This window comes from Lactuca virosa, chromosome 7, assembly GCF_052849685.1.
Source record: "Lactuca virosa cultivar CGN04683 chromosome 7, Lactuca_virosa_CGN04683_v6, whole genome shotgun sequence".
In the NCBI taxonomy this organism is placed as follows: domain Eukaryota; kingdom Viridiplantae; phylum Streptophyta; class Magnoliopsida; order Asterales; family Asteraceae; genus Lactuca; species Lactuca virosa.
This window is the reverse complement of record NC_136432.1, coordinates 284,379,655-284,399,785: the sequence shown is the minus strand read 5'-3', so window position 1 is coordinate 284,399,785 and position 20,131 is coordinate 284,379,655. Positions and strand designations below refer to the sequence as shown.

General features: G+C 39.6%; 1 long non-coding RNA gene and 2 pseudogenes across 1 annotated transcript; all 3 read left to right on the top strand.

Moving 5' to 3' along the window:
• The first annotated feature begins 1,405 nt into the window (after positions 1–1,405).
• On the top strand, positions 1,406–1,942 carry LOC145124602 (uncharacterized). Its single transcript, XR_013715658.1, has 4 exons — positions 1,406–1,483; positions 1,584–1,656; positions 1,739–1,783; positions 1,921–1,942. It is a non-coding gene; the product is annotated as an uncharacterized LOC145124602 (long non-coding RNA).
• Positions 1,943–2,530: 588 nt separating this feature from the next.
• LOC145127798 (cationic amino acid transporter 2, vacuolar-like) lies at positions 2,531–5,387 on the top strand (annotated as a pseudogene).
• Positions 5,388–8,249: 2,862 nt separating this feature from the next.
• LOC145124601 (putative pentatricopeptide repeat-containing protein At5g40405 pseudogene) lies at positions 8,250–9,846 on the top strand (annotated as a pseudogene).
• The last annotated feature ends 10,285 nt before the right edge of the window (positions 9,847–20,131 follow it).

Below are 20,131 nucleotides of genomic sequence, written 5' to 3'. Positions count from 1 at the left end.
ATATTTGTATGATTTTATCGACAAAAAACAGTCCCTCGCTAAACCGTCGAAAAATAAAACCTCTCAACGAGGGAATAACGACAGATTGCAAAAAATTAGTGGCTTTTTTTTCCTGGCCCTCGCTAAACCCTTGCAGAAAATCTACGCCTTCTTTTTTTCATTCCTGGCTTTTCTTCCTTTACTCGTTCCCTCGTTTTATTTTCATTCCCTCCGATTTATTCCCAAAGTGAACGATTTCCTACCAAAGCCCTATATGACCGTCAAATCTCTACTCTGTCCAGGAAATCGCCTCCACCACAGTCAACCTGCATCATCCCTCTTTGAAGCCTCTCAAAGGAAAACCTGATCTGAAATCACATCCTCATTGGCTTTCTTCTCGGTTCGACTCCCTTCCTCGTTGACTCACTGCTTACTTCCATGCCAATGCCTTTCGATCTGTTGATTCACAACTACTCCAGACCGTACAACTGCTTAGCGGCAACAACGACATCGATCACCTGATAAGATAACGGTGGCGGTTCTGTTGGCGGTAGCTGGAACACAGTGGTGGTCATCCCATTCAAGCTCTTGTTTATACAAATTTGATTAACCTTGAGGTAATTTTGAACTTTATGGATGATATGCATAAGTTTAGGTCATTGTATTGTATTGTGTTAGATTGATAGGATTAGCTATGAATTGATATTCTTGACAATTGATGAAGTTAATAGCATGTACCTAATTGAAAACAAGTAGCAATCTGTTGAAAATTACTCAATGAATCTCGTGAATTACTCAATGAATCTAATCTCCTGGAAAGTGGATGAAGACTGTTCTTTTTGGGAAGAAGTCATCAAAATCTAATATCTCAAAAGTAAGTAAAAGTGTTAATTTACAGTTTACAGTTACACCTGTTACTAGTAAAACATATATACATGATAGTATCTTATTATTCTTGAAGGATGCTAGTTTAGACAAAAAGACCTCCATTACCCTCAACACACAATCCAATGATCTTGTTGTTGATTCTACAGTTATATCAACACCAGTGTGCCACGTCAGCAACATAAATGGAGAACAATCACAGTTAGAGAAGAGCTCCAGTGCCAACTTACTAAATGCTACAAATGATGATGATTTAATCAGGCTAGAACAGGCTGCTACTAAGGCACAAGCAGCTTTCAGGGGATACTTGGTAAGGTTAATGCATATTACAAGAACATTGCAGGAAACAACAATTTACTTCACTCCACTTACTAATATAGGAGCTTTCAAGCCTTCTTGTAATATTTTAGTTACACTTAATGATGTGAAAACTCGCAAACTGGTATGCTATTCTTATTGTTCTCATTCTAGATAGATGATTATTGTTTAGTATATCAATACTTTGGCCTGCTATAATAATTTTTCTTTACTAATTCATCATCAGGTTCCTTTGAAGAAGGATAATGGTCAGATATCAATGGTGCCTCTTTTCCAAAGTCAAGAAAGCATTGCTGGAGTGGTATTTATTGATGGTTTTGTAATTTTGTTGGATAATAAACCTCTTACTTGCTAGCTAGTGATCGAAACAAGTTGAATTTACTTATTTGCCCTTTTTGCAGATATCTGTAGACCCAATGCAAGGGAAGAAGGTTGAACATAATGACATTAAAATAGAACTCCTTGGTCAAATTGGTGAGTTTTCTACTTAATTTTAGGAGAAATTGTCATGCAAATCAATGTTAATAATATTTTGGTATTTTATTTCTATTTGTAGAAATTTATTTTGACAGAGGCAACTTCTATGACTTTACCTCTCTTGGTAAGTCCATCTGTTTGGAGGCTAAATTTTACATGTTCTTGATGAAATGACAACTTTTATGTTGTTTTTTCATTGATAATTGATAATTCAACATCATTATTCATCAGTAATTTACTATCTTACCCTTTATTATGTAGTTCGTGAACTGGATGTTCCCGGTGAAAAATATGAAAGGAAAACATTTCCTTTTGAATTTTCAAATAAAATGCCTTATGAGACATACAATGGTGTCAATGTGCGACTTACGTAAACACCATCTTATATCTAAATTCAAATAAAATACAAAAAAGCATAAAACTATGATTATGATTGCATATAAAATGGGTTTTAGCAAGTGATGATGCTCTATTTTTGTAGCAAGTCAAAAATTATAGTCTGTGTTCTAGAGTGAAATTAAGTAGTTGACATCTGTGAAAAATGTTTTCTCTTGATCACAATTTAAAAGTAAAATTAAAGAAAAAGTAACACTTTACATGGAAATATATTTAGTGTTATAAAATATCTCCATATCTCCATGTGAAATATATTTTGTAGTTGTTTCTTTTTATTAGTTTTTTTAATCATTATTCATTTCTTGACAGATCAATGTGTCAATATATAAGTACGACATCCGTTGAGTAGTTCTCCAAGGTAGGTATGTAATTTTGTCGTATTTCCTCTTCTTTTTTGGCCAATGCATCTTTTGATCAATGTACTGTAACCATTGAACTATTATGATAAACATGTTCTAATGATTCTGTAGGAAACATGATAACAACCTCCGTTAATGATTTTAGAAAGACAAATAGAATTATTATTTTTATTCCCTTGGTTGATGCAAGTGTCGCTAGAGTTGAGGGTTTTCAGTTGGCCAAACGTCTCTCTGTTTTTGATCTCATCGTCATTGGTAAACTTTTAATCAACTTACGTATCATCACCTTTCACCTTTCATCGCCTATCTATTATTGATTACTTCTCGGATTTACATTAAGTAAAATCGATACATATATATGTTTTGTTGATTAATACACGTTGTTTCTCCTAGTATCGTTATGCAATGAATTTGTTATAAATGTATGTATGTATGTATGTATGTATGTATGTATGTATGTATGTATGTATGTATGTTAGCATGTATGTATGATGTTGGGATGCATTGGTATCAATTAACCTAAAAGTTAAACCAATTTTATCAGGAGTTGGAGCAACAATTGGAGCTGGAGTTTACACTCTTGTTGGAACAGTTGCTAAAGAGCAAACAGGGCCTGCAATCACAATATCATTCCTCATAGCCGGAATAGTAGCTGGACTTTTAGCATTATGTTATGCAGAACTCGCATGTCGTTGCCCATCTGCAGGGAGTGCATATCACTATTCCTACTTATGTGTTGTAGAAGGGTAATCTCGTAATTTCTCCTAACAATTCTCTTATTCATATAATCATATTTTCTTTCTGCAAATCAATATTCTATCCCCTTCAACTTCCAGTGTTGCTTGGTTGATTGGTTGGTCCTTGATTCTTGAATACACACTTGGTGGAGCAGCAGTAGCCCGTGGCATATCCCCAAATACGGTGCACTTCATCTCCTTCTTCTTTCAACCTAATTTATAATTTCAATTTTCTTTTTCTTTTTCGAATTATAATTTCAATTTTAAACAGGCTGTGTTTTTTGGATGTCCAGATAAGCTTCCTGCTTTCTTAACTCGACCCACCGTTCTTGGAATTGTAGTTGATCCTTGTGCTACTATTTTAGTCTTCATTATAACTGGACTACTTTGCACCGGAATCAAAGAGGTATTTTAGTCCTTTGAATTAATGACTTATTCTTATAGCACATATTCTTAAATTTTATTATACTAATAAAATGAATACTTTTAGAGTTCATTGGCTCAAGGCATAATCACAACAATAAACGTTGTAGCCTTGCTTTTCATCATAGTAGTTGGTGGATACATAGGTTTCAAGACTCAATGGGTGGGATATAAAGTTCCAGGCGGGTAATATGTTCATTTTTTTCACATGTGTTAAATTACCATTTTACCCTTGGCAACATGAAACATGTTTCTGATTTTCAGGTATTTCCTGTATGGAGCTAATGGAGTACTTGTTGGATCTGCAACCGTTTTTTTTTCTCATATGTTGGTTTTGATGCAGTAACCAGCACAACGGAAGAGGTAACACTAGTGATTGTGATTGTTCTTTCTGAAGGGTATAATTGAAATTTTCATATTGTTTATATTACAGGTGAAGAATCCTCAGAGAGATTTACCTATTGGGATTGGGGTATCACTGTTTACATGCTGTGTTCTGTATATGCTTGTATCTGTTGTTGTGATTGGTTTGGTGCCATGCTCCAAATTAGACCCTGATACCCTATCGCCTCTGCTTTTGCTAGTTATGGAATGAATGGAGCAGTGTAAGCATACAACATTTCTTTTTGAAGGGTGTAATTGTAATTTCATCTTTATTTACATCTAAAATCATCATCATGATTTCAGATACGTTATAACAATCGGATATGTTACTGCTCTCTGTGCTGCTTTTGGTTGTATCATTATTTGATGTTTTTTAGTATAATAATTTGATGATTGTAGTATTTTTTTTTCTTTTAGAATCATAATAAAAAAAATGATATTACAAGTTCGCGACGGATTAGTGACAAAAAAATAATAATAATGCATGAATTTTGTGAGGGATTAGCTACGGAAAAAAATAATGTCTAAAGTTTGTGACGGATCAGCGATGGAAAAAGAACAAAATTAATTTATGAATTTTGCGAGGGATTAGCTATGGGAAAAAATAATGTCTAAAGTTTGCGACAGATCAGCGACGGAAATTTTTTTTTTAGTATATGAACTTTGCAAGGGATTAGCTACTGAAAAAAAACTGATCAGGGAAATTTTCGACTAAACAGCGACAAAATGTCTTTAACAAATTTTGTCGCTAATATCCTGGGTAAATGTATTGAGTGACATTTAGCGACGGATATTTTGTCGCTGAATTTGTCGCAAGGAAAAACTGATCCGTCGTTAAAACCTTCGCTGAATCATTAGCCACATTTTAATTACCTATGGAGTGAATCTGTCGCTGATCCATCGCAAACAACATTTAGCGACGGAATAACGACGGATTCGTCCGTCTCTAAAACCCCTGTTTTTAGTAGTGAAATATGATGACATAAATGAAAAAACCAATGGGATCAAAGTAAGAACTTATAATCTCCAGATCAATAAAATCGCCTGAGCTCTATAATGGATTTTTCTTTTGTTTTGATATTGTTGTACAATCTACTTCTTGGAAGGTGGTGGAGCAAAGAAAGGAATATTGGGAAGAGTTGTTGGAAAGTTAGGGATGGTAGGCATAGAAGGCAATGGAGGCAAGGAAACTTTGGGCATGTTAGGGATGCTGGGTATTTGTGGTAGTGGCAGCGTGGGGATGGTGGGCATTTGTGGTTGTGGCATTGTCGGGATTGTTGGTATCTGTGGCTGTGGCATTGTCGGGATTGTTGGTATTTGTGGTTGTGGCAGTGTTGGGAATGTGGTTGCTTGCAGCAAATTGCGGGAAGCAAAACACATCTCATTTGTTGTAATTGAGAATAGTGCAATTGCAAAAATGCAAAGGTAGGAGGTGGAAGCCATTGTAAGATTTTTTTGAGTTGCTAAAGATGGGTCAAAAGATTCTGAGAGGTGATCGAAGATTAATGAAGTTGATTAACCTGTGAAAAATAATGTACAAGGGACCAAGTATATATAGGTATTGCACAGTGATAATGATTGATCAATAAATAATTAACGTGTCATGAGTTTTGTTAAGACTTTCATTAGGTTAGTTGGTATATATACCAGCATTTGCAATATAAAGAAATGGCATCTGGCATGAATATATCCAAGGCATGTAATGTTGTTAAACAACTTCCTGATAACAAGAAATTGTTTATTAATCTTCCTATGTTAGGTAAGCTATTTTGCCGCATAATATCGAGAGTTTGCGTTTTAAGGAATTAATGACAAACAACAAAAAAGTAAGGCTAGAACAAACATTTAATGCGGAAAAACAGATTCTGCGATTCTTTTTCAAATTTGCTCTCATTAAATTTTTTCTTCCGAACCCCACCCCCTTGTGTGTTGCAGTTCTTCAAAATATTTTTTAATTAGATCTCATTAATCAGACAAGACTTGATATAAAAAACTAAAGAAATATATATGACCCTAGAAAATTATTACGAAAAGGGAAGTACAATATGCACACATATATTAACAGTCCGGCCTAATAGGGGACAAGCTGGGAGATGGCCCCGGGCCTCGTAATAGTTCCGGGACAGAAAATTAATGTTGTTTGATATTTTGTATATATAAGCTTTGTTAATACATGGCTAAACATCTTGTTAGCTGAGTTGGTTAGGAGGCGTGTCTATTTGATATTAGCTCTAGGTTTGATTCTTGTAGTTTCCATTATTTTTCATATATTAAATACTCAAGTTTTTCAATAGTTTTGTTAATATATAGCCGCTATATATTTAACTTCATAGGGTGCGTTTGGTCCGTTGGAATGAAATGGAATTCAGGGGAAAAAGAATCCAGTTCCACCACATTGTTTGGTTCAACTTTATATGATAAAATTAGAATCCTAAATAAAAAACTTTTCATCAAATAGGTGAAAATTACTTTCCTTTAAATATCTGTTTTTTAATAACAAAGGACATACCGAACCTAAAAATATCAGTTTTTAAAATTTAAAAACCAAACCAACGGTTTTTCCTAATGGTTCGATTGTCGTTTTCGGTTTGGTTTGTTATATTTTCGTTGTTTTTTTTCCACAATCTAGCAGTTGTATTGGCTTTAATATTTAACTCACGTCCTTTAAACCCACCACATACATCATTGTATTATCGTATACGATTACTGAATTTGAAGTGACTCATTTTTTGGTTTTGCCGCGGGCCTCAAATCAACTTGGAGCGGCCATGCCTATAAGAAGAAGACCATAGAAATAGTAAGACACACATGTTGCAAGATAAAAGATAAGTACATGACTAAACTTATCCATCTGTTTCAAATACTTGATATGTATCCACAATACAAACCTTTCGTAAACAACCTGTGGCAATATGCCTTACAAAATTGATAATTTCTACATAGTTCAAGAGATACTTTGTCTTTCCAGCAAACCATGTCTAAAGTGGACGAATCAAGTCTAAATTAGACTACTTTCCAGAAGTGCAAGCGCTTCATTTTTGTAGGGCCAAAATTGCCAATTTGGCAAACCTTTTAACATTTGTGGCTTCATTTGTACGCAACTTCCTTTTAGGTTGGACCAGTCTACATTTTCTCTTGTTAGTCTTTTCTACCCTCTTGAGAGATACACTTCTTCCACTTTCTCTTGTTAATAATTTTGTTTACCCTTGTGATATATGCTTCTTCAATAAGCTTTGAGGGTTTCATGACTTTATCTTTGTAAGTCTACGGCCCATCTTGGCGTCGGGCCATGGAAGTTCAGTCTGGCTGCGGGGTATCGGACAACTTGCGGTGGATTGTAGACCTCTGGATCTGAGTCGGTGTCTTCCGAATCCTCTTCATCTCCGTCTTCCATTGGTTCTAGTTCTTCTTCAAAATCCTCCTCTGGCGATCCAACCTTCGTTTCCTTGATTAGGAGGGTAGGGATCTCCGGGTAAGTGGAATCTTGCCATAGAGTCTATTCGAGAAGTAGGGGTAAGAGGTACATAGAGAATTTGAGTGTGTGGTTTAATGTATTACAAAAATACTCCTATAGTATTTTAAGATTAGGGGTTCCTTGTATGGTTTGTTGGTAAGTTTAGACTCTTTGTTCACTACGACTAATCCTCGGCATACATTAATCACATCCTAGATAAATATAGTTGATCATGCTATATTCATCCCAAATCTGATTACATACCCCGAGACCTACTCGTAGTTCAACTTATCTTAATACTTATTGTTTTGTTTTGTTATTGTTATGACACCCAACTAGTAAATATACTTGTACTTATACTTTTATAAAAATATCCTAATATTTTAAAGTATACTTGTACGAAAGTGTTTCGTTAGAGAGTTTTTGTCCCATTGTATTTATAGTTTGTATATCTTATGTGGTTCGATATACTTAGTTCGCTACAAACAATGTTCTCTGTCACACCCCCAAACCAGGATGGCGGAAACGTCCGGGGGTGGATGACTTTCATGTATTGTATCATAACAGTCTTGACAATTGCATAAAAGATTAAGGTCATCGAACTATACCTCATTTCGGGATGTTACATATGTGGTGATGCGATTGCCAACAAGGACGCTAATTGTGGAGTCAACGCCTCAAAGAGAAATAAAAAGAAATCAGAGTCTTGACGTCGTTGACATGAAGTCGTGAATAGGGGATGATAGCGGTAGAGGCGGCCAAAATCAACAATAATGAGGGTATGGGCGGCTCGAATAGGTGATGATGGGGTTGGGAGAGGTCGGAGTTGATGTCGGGGGTGGGGGTGCCGAATGAAATTAGGTTAGAAATATAGGGATTTGGGAGGGAGGCATCGGGGGAATGAAAAAAATGGGAAGGAATTGAAAATCAACGTAAAAATGAGAGGGAATTGAAACTAGCGACCGAATTCACCGAGCGAGAAGGATTTTTTCCGTTGTTGATTCCATCGCTAATCCCTCATGAAACTACCCTCATGAGTCAAAAGATTCTGAGAGGTGATCGAAGATTAATGAAGTTGATTAACCTGTGAAAAATAATGTACAAGGGACCAAGTATACATAGGTAATGCACAGTGATAATGATTGATCAATAAATAATTAACGTGTCATGAGTTTTGTTGAGACTTACATTAGGTTGGTTGATTATTCTGTCTTTGCTTTAAACTCTCTAATCAGAGTTTACTCCAAGAGCTCAACTCCTGAAAAAATCTTCGATTTCTATAAAAGAATTGTAAAATCGAATCATAAACCTGATAATTACACGTTTACGTTCTTGATCAAGTCTGCTGCACAGTTAGTGGATAAGAATTTGGGTTTTGCTGTACATGGGACTGCTTTGAAATACGCCTTGGATCAAGACCCACATGTTCAAAGCGGGTTGATTAATTTGTACGCTGAAATGGGGTCTCTTAGGGACTTAAAAGATTTGTTTTTTAACATCAACAACCCAGATTTGGTAACTCAGACAACAATGGTGGTTGCCTGTGCAAGATTAGGAGATATCAAATTCGCACGCCGACCGAGATGTGATTGCCTGGAACGCAATGATAGCTGGGTACGTGCGTTTCGGGGAGCCTTTAAACGGAATCAAACTGTTTAACACAATGGAAATGAAAGGTTTGAAGGTTAATGATGCCACAATGGTTTCCGTGTTATCTGCTTGTACTCAATTAAGTGCTTTAGATGCAGGACAACGGGCACATAGATATATAAAGTATAAAAAACTACAAATCAACACAACCCTTGGTAGTGCACTCGTCAATATGTATGCAAAGTGTGGGGATATTAACACGGCAATGAATGTTTTTGGGGGGATGAAAGAAAAGAATGTGTACACATGGAGTGGTGCCATGGGAGGACTAGCCATGCATGGTTATGGCAAAGAGTGTCTTGACCTTTTTACCCTTATGCAACAAGAAAACATCACACCAAATGAGGTCACTTTCACTTCAATCTTAAAGGCTTGTAGTGTAGCGGGTCTTGTTGAAGAAGGTTGGAAGCATTTTGAATCTATGACAAAAGAGTATGAGATTGTGCCAAAACTTGAGCATTATGGATGTATGGTTGATTTATATGGCCGATTGGGCCGTTTGGATGAAACGTTACGCTTCATCCAGAGTATGCCATGTGCACCCAATGCTGAAGGATAGGGTGCACTGCTAAATGCCAGCAAGATTTATAAAAATGTGGAAATGGCTAAACTTGCGTCTAGAAAGATGGTGGAAATAGAGGCTTAGAATGATGGCGCGTATGTGGAGTTGTCGAATGTTTATGCGGATTTCAAGAATTGGGATGGTGTTGATGGTGTGAGGCATAAAACGAAGTCAAAAGGGGTTGTGAAGATCCGTGGTGTTAGCATTATCGATAGTAGTTAAGTTTTTTTTTTTTGAAAGAGATATCGATAGTAGTTAAGTTAAAACATGTTGAACTCATATTTAACATTGTTTTGGCTTTTTGACAACGGTTTCATTTTGAAAAATATTTAAGCATTCATTGCATGTTTTTGTAATTCTTGCAATTTTAATGGGTATTTTAGTTCTTGCCATTTCAATGCAATTTTTTTTTGCAATTTTTAATTTCCATGCATTTTTCTATGTTTTATAAAACATTTAGTTCGTTTCTTAAAAAAAATCAATTTATAAATTTGTACCACTTAATGCTCTACAATTTTTAAAAGTATTATAAGGTATTAAACTAAAATTGTTTGTATTATAAAAAAATCAGACCAAGCACATTAGCTCAGACCAAAATAATCTAATAAAACCGAACCGGTCCAGACGGGCCTTAACAATTGCCTCAACTATATTTATTTCGATCCACATTTGCCTATGTTTTGACGGGACTCGATTTATGGACCGGTTCATAATCAGACTAACCCGAATTATGTTCAACTCTGGTTATTACAAGGTTACGACCCAAATTATGTACATATACGAACATAGTATACGAACTCCTCTACAAAACTTGCACACATGGTTCACTAGTTTTACTTCCGACACAACATCCTTTAATTATGTAAATCTTGTCACCCATAAAACGTAACAAGATTTCACATAAGTGCAAAGAAAAATAAAATTTTCTACCTAGACATAGAATTGTAACTTTTGAATTATTTACCAATAATAATAGTTGATGGTTTTAAAATGACTAATGGATGATCTTTCATAAATTTTTAATAGTAATAATTAGTTTAAAAATAATTCACAATAATAATAATTAATAGTAACATAAAATCATAATACGGTTTATAACTTACAAACAATGGTTAGTATTTTAGAATATTATCATAATTGAAATTTTAAATGGACCAAATAAGTAAAATTTGGATTAAATAATCATGATAATAGTTAAAAATATAACATTAAATCGAGAATCGAGAATTAAATTTAGTTTTATTTACATGCAAACAGAAGGTGGAAGCCACTGATTGATGTGATTTTCATATGTGTTGCACTACTAGAAACATAGGTATCGGTGACGGACATTTCTGACGAGAAATCTGTCGCTAAGGCCATCTGTTACGAATCAATGATGGATACAAACGATAAAACCTTGGTCGCTTGTAAGTCCCGAAATCTGGAACCAACTAGTGATCAAACACAAGAACAAGCAATAATCAATGAGAACAAGAAGGAGTAGAAGCAAGAATGATCCAAACTGCACACGTTTCTATTGAACCACAAACGTCCGGTACAATGGACACACACACATACAACCGTCCTTACTTCTGACAAGACTGACACTATATATAGGAAACATGAACCGTAAACGAGTTCACGACCGCAAACAGACTAACAACCGCAAACACTAGTTGAACCGAAAACGCCCTGTTTTCGGTTCACCCAACCGCAAACCCTATAAACACCTAAACAAAGACTAACAAGACTCATACAAATGAATGCCTAGCTCAAACCAACAAAATATGACCTAACAGTCTCCCCCTTGGTTTGAGGCTAGCATAAGCTCAATCCTTCTCAATGATAAGCACGTTTGACCTTCCCATTGCTCCCAGCCACATTTTCTTGCTAATAATCTCTACGACCATTCCTGTGAATTCTTTAGCAGCAGGCTCTAGAATTTCAGTCTTGACCACAATATGATCTCGAGCTAGGGTATGAATGTCGCGTTCACCAAATTGCAAAAGATCCTTTGCTTCAACTAGTCGAAAAACGCCAGTTGGAAATTTGATGACTGTTGTGGCTGTAGCTTCATCATAAACCCAAAACTCCATATTGTCCAGAGATCCATCACAAAAATGCTTAACAATAGGAATCTGTGTCATCTACTTTGTAGGAGGCCACATCACGATCTTGAAGCTTTTGTTGGTCTTAGGGTCAAAAACATCTTTGGCTCTTTTCACGAAGGATTCGGCTGTCTTCATTCCATCGAATTTCCTCTTTACTTGATTTTCTAAGAAGAGTTTGAAATCCGTTCCTCGTGGATCATTAGCTGGGTTTGAAAATGGAGCATCGGCAAGTTAAGTGAGGTCCACCTTCGTCCAAGAAGAAAAGTCATTTTTGTGCCTGTAATACTCCACGTTTCCGCTCTTGCGCTTTACCAACCAACAATTTAATTTTTCATGAAAACCTCACATTAGAATTCCTGAGCGGTCACCATACTTATCTCTGAACCGCTTCATTCCGAGCTCAGTCACAGTCAGTTGGGGCTGGTCTCCACGAACATTTTGATCTGAATTTTTCATGAAGAGCCACTTCCCCCTCTTTTTTGAAAATACCTATTTCTTAGCTCGTTTGAGAATAACTCTTGGATTGGTTTGAGCCGGTTCTTTCTCAAATCGGTCAACCATTCTTGTGGTTCTAACAGGTTGATCAACAGGAGGATCTTGAGCAGCTTGCGAAGTAGCACAATGAGAAGGTTCTACTGTATTTGGTTCAGCGACCGGTGTCTTGAATTTGTCGCCAAATTCACTGATTAGCTTGCTTTTCAGGTCGAAGTACCCAGCAGATAATGCACCCAAATTTAGCTACAAGTCGGAGATCTGTTTTGATTTTTAAATATTTTCCTCTTCAAGCTCGAAACTCTGACGTCAAGATTTCCTATCAAAACATCCTTCTCTATAAGCTTTTGATTTAGAATTCCGATCTCCTCCTTGAGCTCAAAAATTGATGTGTCCGCTCCCCTTGAACTTCCTTCACCTATAGGTATCCCTTTGCCTCGGGGTGAAGGGTCAGAATTTTGTTAAGCCAAGAACCTGGCAAGCCTCTCGGAGGCAACATCGTGCGCAGGTTGTGGTGGAGAGGAACCCCCGGGAATTGAGGAACTCCCGGCTTCATGCGAAGATCGAACATCACTTGCTCCTTCTTTCAAAACATGAGCTTGTTGGGTCGGTGTAGCAGTTGCAAAAGATTATTGGGCCAGCGAAGCTTGTTCCCTAATCATCACTCCCAGCCTTGGATCGACTCTTCTCCTTTTGATTGGAGGCTGGGAGGCTTGTGTCATGCTAAGATCACCTTCAGATGGCAAAGTGGCTGGAGTAGCAACTGAAAGGGGAGGAATCCTTCTAGTTGAATCCAGATTAGCTGAAGTTTCGGCCATCTGATCCGTAGTTGGAGGCGTCACCTTGAGAACATTACTAACTCCCTCAGTCTCCGCTGTAGGTTGTACAACATCATGGACATCATCAAAGAACGCATTGAGTTCCTCATTACTTGGCTTGAAATCATCACCCTACTCGAAGTCGAAGAATAAGTTATCACCATCAAATCCAGATAGATCCCCACCTTGATCCATATTAGCTGCATCATCATCCTCATCATCATCAAAGTCAAGTACATTATCCCCTAGATTCATCACATCTTCACCTTCATCATCATCATTCACATCATCATCATCATTTACCTCCACATTAGTCATCAGTACATGTTCCTCGGCAATAATTGCAACGGGAAGAACCGGGTCTTCTTCATGCTCAGAAACAGTAATAACATCACCTTCATCATCTTCATTGTCCGAGGAGCTTTCTGATTCAGATGCTTCACTGATCTCCGCAAACTGGCCAACCTTCTCCAGTGAGTACTTTCTTTGGAATACAAATTCCGTACCCTTGTGGTTTTGTTTCATGAGACCAAAAGTATTAGCACCCAAAGACTTCAAGTCCAAAGTTTCACCTCTTCTTTCTAACACCAGATATTTATTGTCAAATATCATCTTGAGAAACCTTGGGAACATCAGAAATTTGTCCTTCCTTTTTCCTTCTAAATTGCTCATCATCTCATTCAAAACGTATCTTGAAAAGTTGAACTCAAGACTCATGGCAAGAGCAGCAATAACACCAGTGTTCAATTGGGAAATCTCATCAGCACCAGATTTCCTGCCTGAGATGCAAATTATGAAGGAGTGAGCAAGAAATCGCCAGTAAGGAGGCAACAACTTCTTCACAGTAGGTGGAAACACTCCTTCATAGCCCATTCTTTTGAGAATCTCTTCAGTTTGTTCCATAGAAATCTCAGCTTGAAACCCTGGCTGATCATTGATTTGCAGCACTTCACAAATAGTTTGCTCAGACACTACAATTTTCTTTCCTTGAATAATAGATTCCATCGTGTCTTCTTCATCTTCTCTTTTACTCACAGAAGCCTTGTTCCAAAATTGATTCACTAAGTCTTGATAAATGATGGGATTTGTCGTGAAAGCATATGCAAGACTGATTCTTGGTATGAATCATGGACCTAAATTCTTGGTATGCTGCTGGAGGATCAAACAAGAAAGCAGCAATGTTGTGGTTATCCGAAAATTTCAAGTCTGCCATTTGTTCTGCACCAAACGAGCCAAGTGAAAATACCAAGGATTTAATCAATTAAACTTAAGTTTTCTCAATTAAAAGTTGATTAGGCCTCAAATTAATTTGATTTAAATGAAAAATTGGTTTAAGGAAATAAACAAGTTTACAGCCGTAAACGAGTTTACAGCTGTGAACGGTTTACGACTGTGAACGGCTTGCAGCCGTAAACGTAGTTCGATGCGAAAATCGTTTCTGCTTCCAAATCCTGCAAAACGCGATTGATTCAGGTTAGATTTAACATAGTGGGGGTCGCCTTTGCAGTACCTATAAGATTCAAGGATCAATTTTAGATGAAAAACGCAAACAAATTATGAATCGGTGATGAAGAACAGTAACTCGTGAGAGAGAAGTGGGAGGGGTTTGCGGCTGAGAACGAAAAAGTGAGGGTAGTAGGGTTTTCAGCCGGAAACCTTACCTTTTATACACTGGACCATTTCCGGCCCATATCCCATGGGCTGCAAACCCAAAAGCCTCAAATCTAAACCCAATACATCCAAATTAATCAAAAATGAAAAACATTTTGAAGACATTAAAACTAAAATTAAAAAGAAAATAAAATAAAATATAAAAATTTAAATTAAATTAATTTCGTTTAATTTTTTTATAATTTTTAGAAAATAAAAATAAAAATAAAAATAAAAAACTAAAAAATAAAAATAAAATAACACTAATTTCTCTTCAACATTGCTAATATTATTTTTATGATTTTGGGATCAAAGTTTTAAGACAGTCTTAATCTGTTTTTCAGTACCTCCACCTTCATGAGTAGATCTGGTCAATCGCCGGTATTGTGGTCCACCTAAACACGAAAGATTGTGAAGAATTTGGACATGCTACAAGTGACAAGACTTTTGAACTTATATACCTAAATAATACTCCTAGAGGGACCATTTAGCTGACGACGAGCAAGGATATTGTTGTCCACCTAAATTCAGCAGCGAGATTGTAACATCCGGATTTCCAGGTATCATAAATTACGTATTTATTTTTGAGTCAAGGAGAGGGACTCGACGAGTTGACGCCTAAACTCGTCGAGTAGGACCGCGACTGCTGACTAGGATTAATGAATGGACTCGACGAGTCGGCGAGTCGACTCGGCGAGTCGACTCGACGAGTCTGCGCTGTGGGCAGAAACGCTAAATCTTCGGGCATGTGCCCTATTTCAGGGTCCTTATGGCCCTCATTGCGGCCACACACTCACTTGAGAAACCCTAACGAACCAGAGAGCATAGAGAGTGAGGGAAGGAGCTAATTGCATCACCTTTAGTGCATTCTTGCAAGAAGGAGAGAGGGGATTCAAGCTAGGCTGATTGAGGAGCTCAGACCTACCATTACTTCACCAAAGGTTGCTGCTGAGGTATGAATCCATGCCTATTTTCGTGTATATAGTAGATCTCTTGAATCTAGGGTTTCTTTACCCGTTCTTTAGTAGGAATATGGAGCATGTGAAGTCCCATTGAGGAATAGACTCTAGATCTGGACCTTGAGAGGTCCAGAGTGTCCCAACAACCAAGCTTTATGCTGTTACATGAGAATATTGAGCCTAGGACTCCATTTTTAGAGCTATTTCATCAAATAGAGCCATATGTGCGATGCATGAACGTAAAGTTCAGACCTTTACCTGACTTTTGGGTGTTAGAAGGTCAGATCTATAGGTTAGAGAAACAGATCTGACCTCAAAAGTCCGTTTGAGCATTCTCATGGAAGAAACTCGCCGAGTCCATGAGAGGACTCGACGAGTCGGAATGTGTTGCACCACAATTCGTGATCAATGGTAACCCGTCGAGAGAAGATTAACTCGACGAGTCGAGTGAGGCCTTAGGAGGATTCAGAGGACATGCATGGACTCGCCGAGTCACCCGAGTGCACTCGACGAGTCTGGTCAAAGTTGGACCATTGACTGGGGTTGACTTTTAGGGTTTGGTCAACATTTGGACATTGGACCATTGGAGGGGTAAAATGGTCTTTTCCCCTTCTGAGAGAATATAGGGAGGGACTAGTCTAGCCTTTGAGAGCCGTATTAATTAGAGATAATTACTTTATGTGATTAGGCGGAGGCTAGATCGGTGATTCGAGTTCAAGACTTTCCGAGATTACTCGGGGTGAGTCTTCTCACTATACATTACCTAGAGTGGTAATTATGTGCAGACCGGAGGGTCTTATGTGTTATGTGTATGTTTGAGTTTATGTGCATTGTGATATATGTATGCTATGTGTTATATAGACCGGACCGGAGGGTCCTACGATTTAGACCGGACCAGAGGTTCTAACGAGCTAGACCGGACTGGAGGGTCCAACGAGCTACGGGACTGGAGGGTCCCGCTGAGACACATTGACCGAAGGGTCATACCAAGTTAGAGCCTCGAGTGGCTTATGTGTTGTATGTGGTATTTTGGGGAACTCACTAAGCATTTGTGCTTACCGTGTTATGTGATATGTGTTTCAGGTACCAGCGAGGATCGTGGGAAGGCGCCGACATGATTTGTACACACTGACAGAGGATTATGTTTTTGAGATTCTGGGATATGTTTTATTGTGATGAAATTTGATACACATGAGTTTTTGAGAATATTATATGAGTCTTATTGTGTTGAAAAATGAAAAATTGTTTTAAAATTTACGTCGTTACAAGTTGGTATCAGAGCCTTGGGTTGAGGGATTCGGATGCACCTTCGGGCGTATCTGAACTCAAACTGAGGATTTGAGAAAATTTTCCATAAAAAAAATAATTTTTCTAAAAAGAGTAAAAGATTATGTGATATGCTATGCCCGAACGGAGCAGTGTGTACGATCAGCCAACGCCCGGACGGTGATTTCCCAAAATACCCTTACATTATGTGTTATGAGATATTATGTGATATGCTATGCATGCTGGAGTAGGCTAGGTATTCATATTTAGGACTAGAGTGGGCCTGATTTGTGATGCCTTAGCCTAGGAGTTACTGCTACTATGAGATACTTCGAGAGTGAGTAGGTAGCAGCGAGGAGTTTATGAGTGGTCTTCTGGGAGGGTAGCCCGTGGTTGGCGAGATATAGAGTACTTGTGATCTGGGGATCCTAGGAGGAGGACTTGGGGTGAATACTTATGCGGTGTAGAAGGTAGTATAGGGCCCGTACTACTGGAAACACCGGATCAGTGAGCAGTCCAAGTCAGAATCCTTAGGGTACTAAGGAACGAGTAGGATTGAGTTATCGAGTGCGAGTATACTCGAGCGAGTCTTTGATTTCTTTTGTGTTGTGTTTCAGAGACATTATGGTGGGTACACGCTACACTCCAGAGAGCAGCGGTGTTAGCGATGATGAGATTCGCATGATGATTCATGATGGGGTGGCGGTAGCCATTTGAGCTTAGATACCAGAGATGTTCGGGTCTATCAAGACCATGCTGATTGAGACGTTTGATGAGCGGTATGCTGGTCTTACCGATGATGCAGTCGCTGCGGCCACCGCAGCCGTTGCCGCTGCTAGGCCACATGGGGGTGATTCGTTGTTATACCGGGAGTTCAGCAACACGAAGCCACCATAGTTTGATGGGACTCAGGATCCGATAGCCGTGATGAGATGGATCTCTGACATTGAGGAATGCTTCTACACATGTTCTTGTCCTGAGCATCTGAGGGTACGGTTCGCGCTGAACCAGCTTTGCTTAGGAGCGAAGGACTGGTGGAAGTTTGTGACGGCAGACTTCACTCCTACAGAGATTACAGCGATGACCTGGGAGAGGTTCACCACCATGTTCCGAGATGAGTATGTTCCCCCGGTAGAGAGGGAACGGTTGGCGCCGGAGTTCTTGTCCCTCAAGCAGGGGACGGAGTCCGTGACTGTGATTACACGGATGTTTCATGAGAGGGCGTTGTTTTGCCCTGAGCACGTGTCTATCGAGAAGGCACGTATGAGCCGATATCTGAGTATATTGAGGAGGGACATTTGTGAGTTCGTGGAGAACTTGACATACCGGACATTTGCCGAGCTCCAGGCGAATGCCCGGAAGAGGGAGATTGAGCTAGAGACTCAGGCCAGGGAGGAGGCCGAGTCTCAGAGGAGGGACAGGCGGTCGGTACAGTCTCATCCGGCAGCCAAGCGGGCAAAGCCCGCTGATTCGAGATCTGGAGGTCCGAAGGGCCGCACTTGTGGGAAGTGCGACAAGAGCCATGAGGGGGTGTGCAGAGCGGGTGTGTGCTACAAGTGTGGCAAGGAGGGGCATTTCGCGAGGGATTGCCCCAAGGGGTTTGCAGTTTGCTTTCACTACAACCAGACTGGCCATCGGAAGGTCGAGTGCCCACAGCTACTTCAGGGATCAGCACAGGGATCTGCACCTGCTGCTAGAGCTACCGAGGTTCGGCCAGCGAAGGCCGAGGCACCGAAGGCTCGCATGAGAGCCTTTCAGTTGCCAGCGGAGGAGGTCCGCGCATCGCCCGATGTCGTGGCTGGTATGTATTCTTTTATTTACTCATACTGAGTTTGAGATATTGTGCTTATTCTGTGGTATGCATAGGTACTTTTCTTGTGAGTTTTGTACCTGCTTTGGTGTTATTTGACTTGGGTGCAAGTCGATCTTTCATGTCATTAGCGTTTAGCCAGCACATCTGTATCCGACAAGAGGCGTTGAGTCGACCTCTAGGAGTTTCTATAGCTGACGAGCGAGCGGTTCATGCTACTGATATGATTCGAGGATGTGTACTCGAGATTTTCGGTGTTGAGTTCCCGATAGATCTGGTACCGATTGCGATGGGGGATGTCTGTGTCATCGTGGGCATGGACTGGTTGAGCCGATTTGGAGCTGTTAGAGACTGCGAGCGACAGTTGGTGACCATACGAGACCCTAATGGGGGAGTACTTACGGTGTATGGCGAGGGTACCCGATCTGGGTCAGCATTTTGTTCGGCTGCCAGAGCGAGACAGAGTCTACAGCAGGGCTGTAGAGGGTTTGTAGCCTATGTGATGGATGCACGAGTTGCTTCAGAGAGGCCGAGTTCTGTCGGTGAGGTACCGATAGTGCGAGAGTTTCCGGATGTTTTCCCCGAGGAGTTGCCGGGTGTGCCTCCCGAGAGGCAGGTGGAGTTCCGCATCGATTTGGTTCCGGGGGAAGCGCCTATTGCCAAGTCACCCTATTGCCTTGCGCCGACGGAGATGCAGGAGTTATCCTTGCAGCTTTAGGAGCTGTTGGGGAAGGGATTCATCCGACCGAGTAGCTCGCTGTGGGGAGCACCGATCCTTTTTGTAAAGAAAAAGGATGGTTCACACCGGATGTGCATTGATTACCGGGAGTTGAACAAATTAACGGTCAAGAACCGTTATCCATTACCGAGGATCGACGATCTGTTTGATCAGTTGCAGGGTGCGTCTTGGTTTTCCAAGATAGACTTGAGGTCTGGATATCACCAGGTGAGGGTGCGTGATGAGGATATCTAGAAGACGTCGTTTAGGACTCGTTATGGGCATTATGAATTCGTGGTGATGCCTTTTGGGCTCACCAATGCACCAGCGGTGTTCATGGACCTCATGAACCGAGTATGCAGGCCGATGTTGGATCGATCGGTGATTGTGTTCATCGATGATATTCTAGTGTATTTGAGATCCAAAGAGCAGCATGAGGAGCACCTGAGGGAGATCCTTGGTGTATTGAGATCGGAGAGGCTTTATGCCAAATTCTCCAAGTGTGATTTCTGGTTACGAGAGGTCCAGTTCTTGGGACATCTCGTTAATCAGAATGGGATATTGGTCGATTCGGCCAAGATTGAGGCTGTGATGAGTTGGGAGGTGCCGAGATCCCCCACCGAGATCAGGAGTTTTCTGGGGTTGGTCGGCTACTATCGGAGATTTATCAGGGACTTCTCCAGGATTGCCATTCCCCTCAC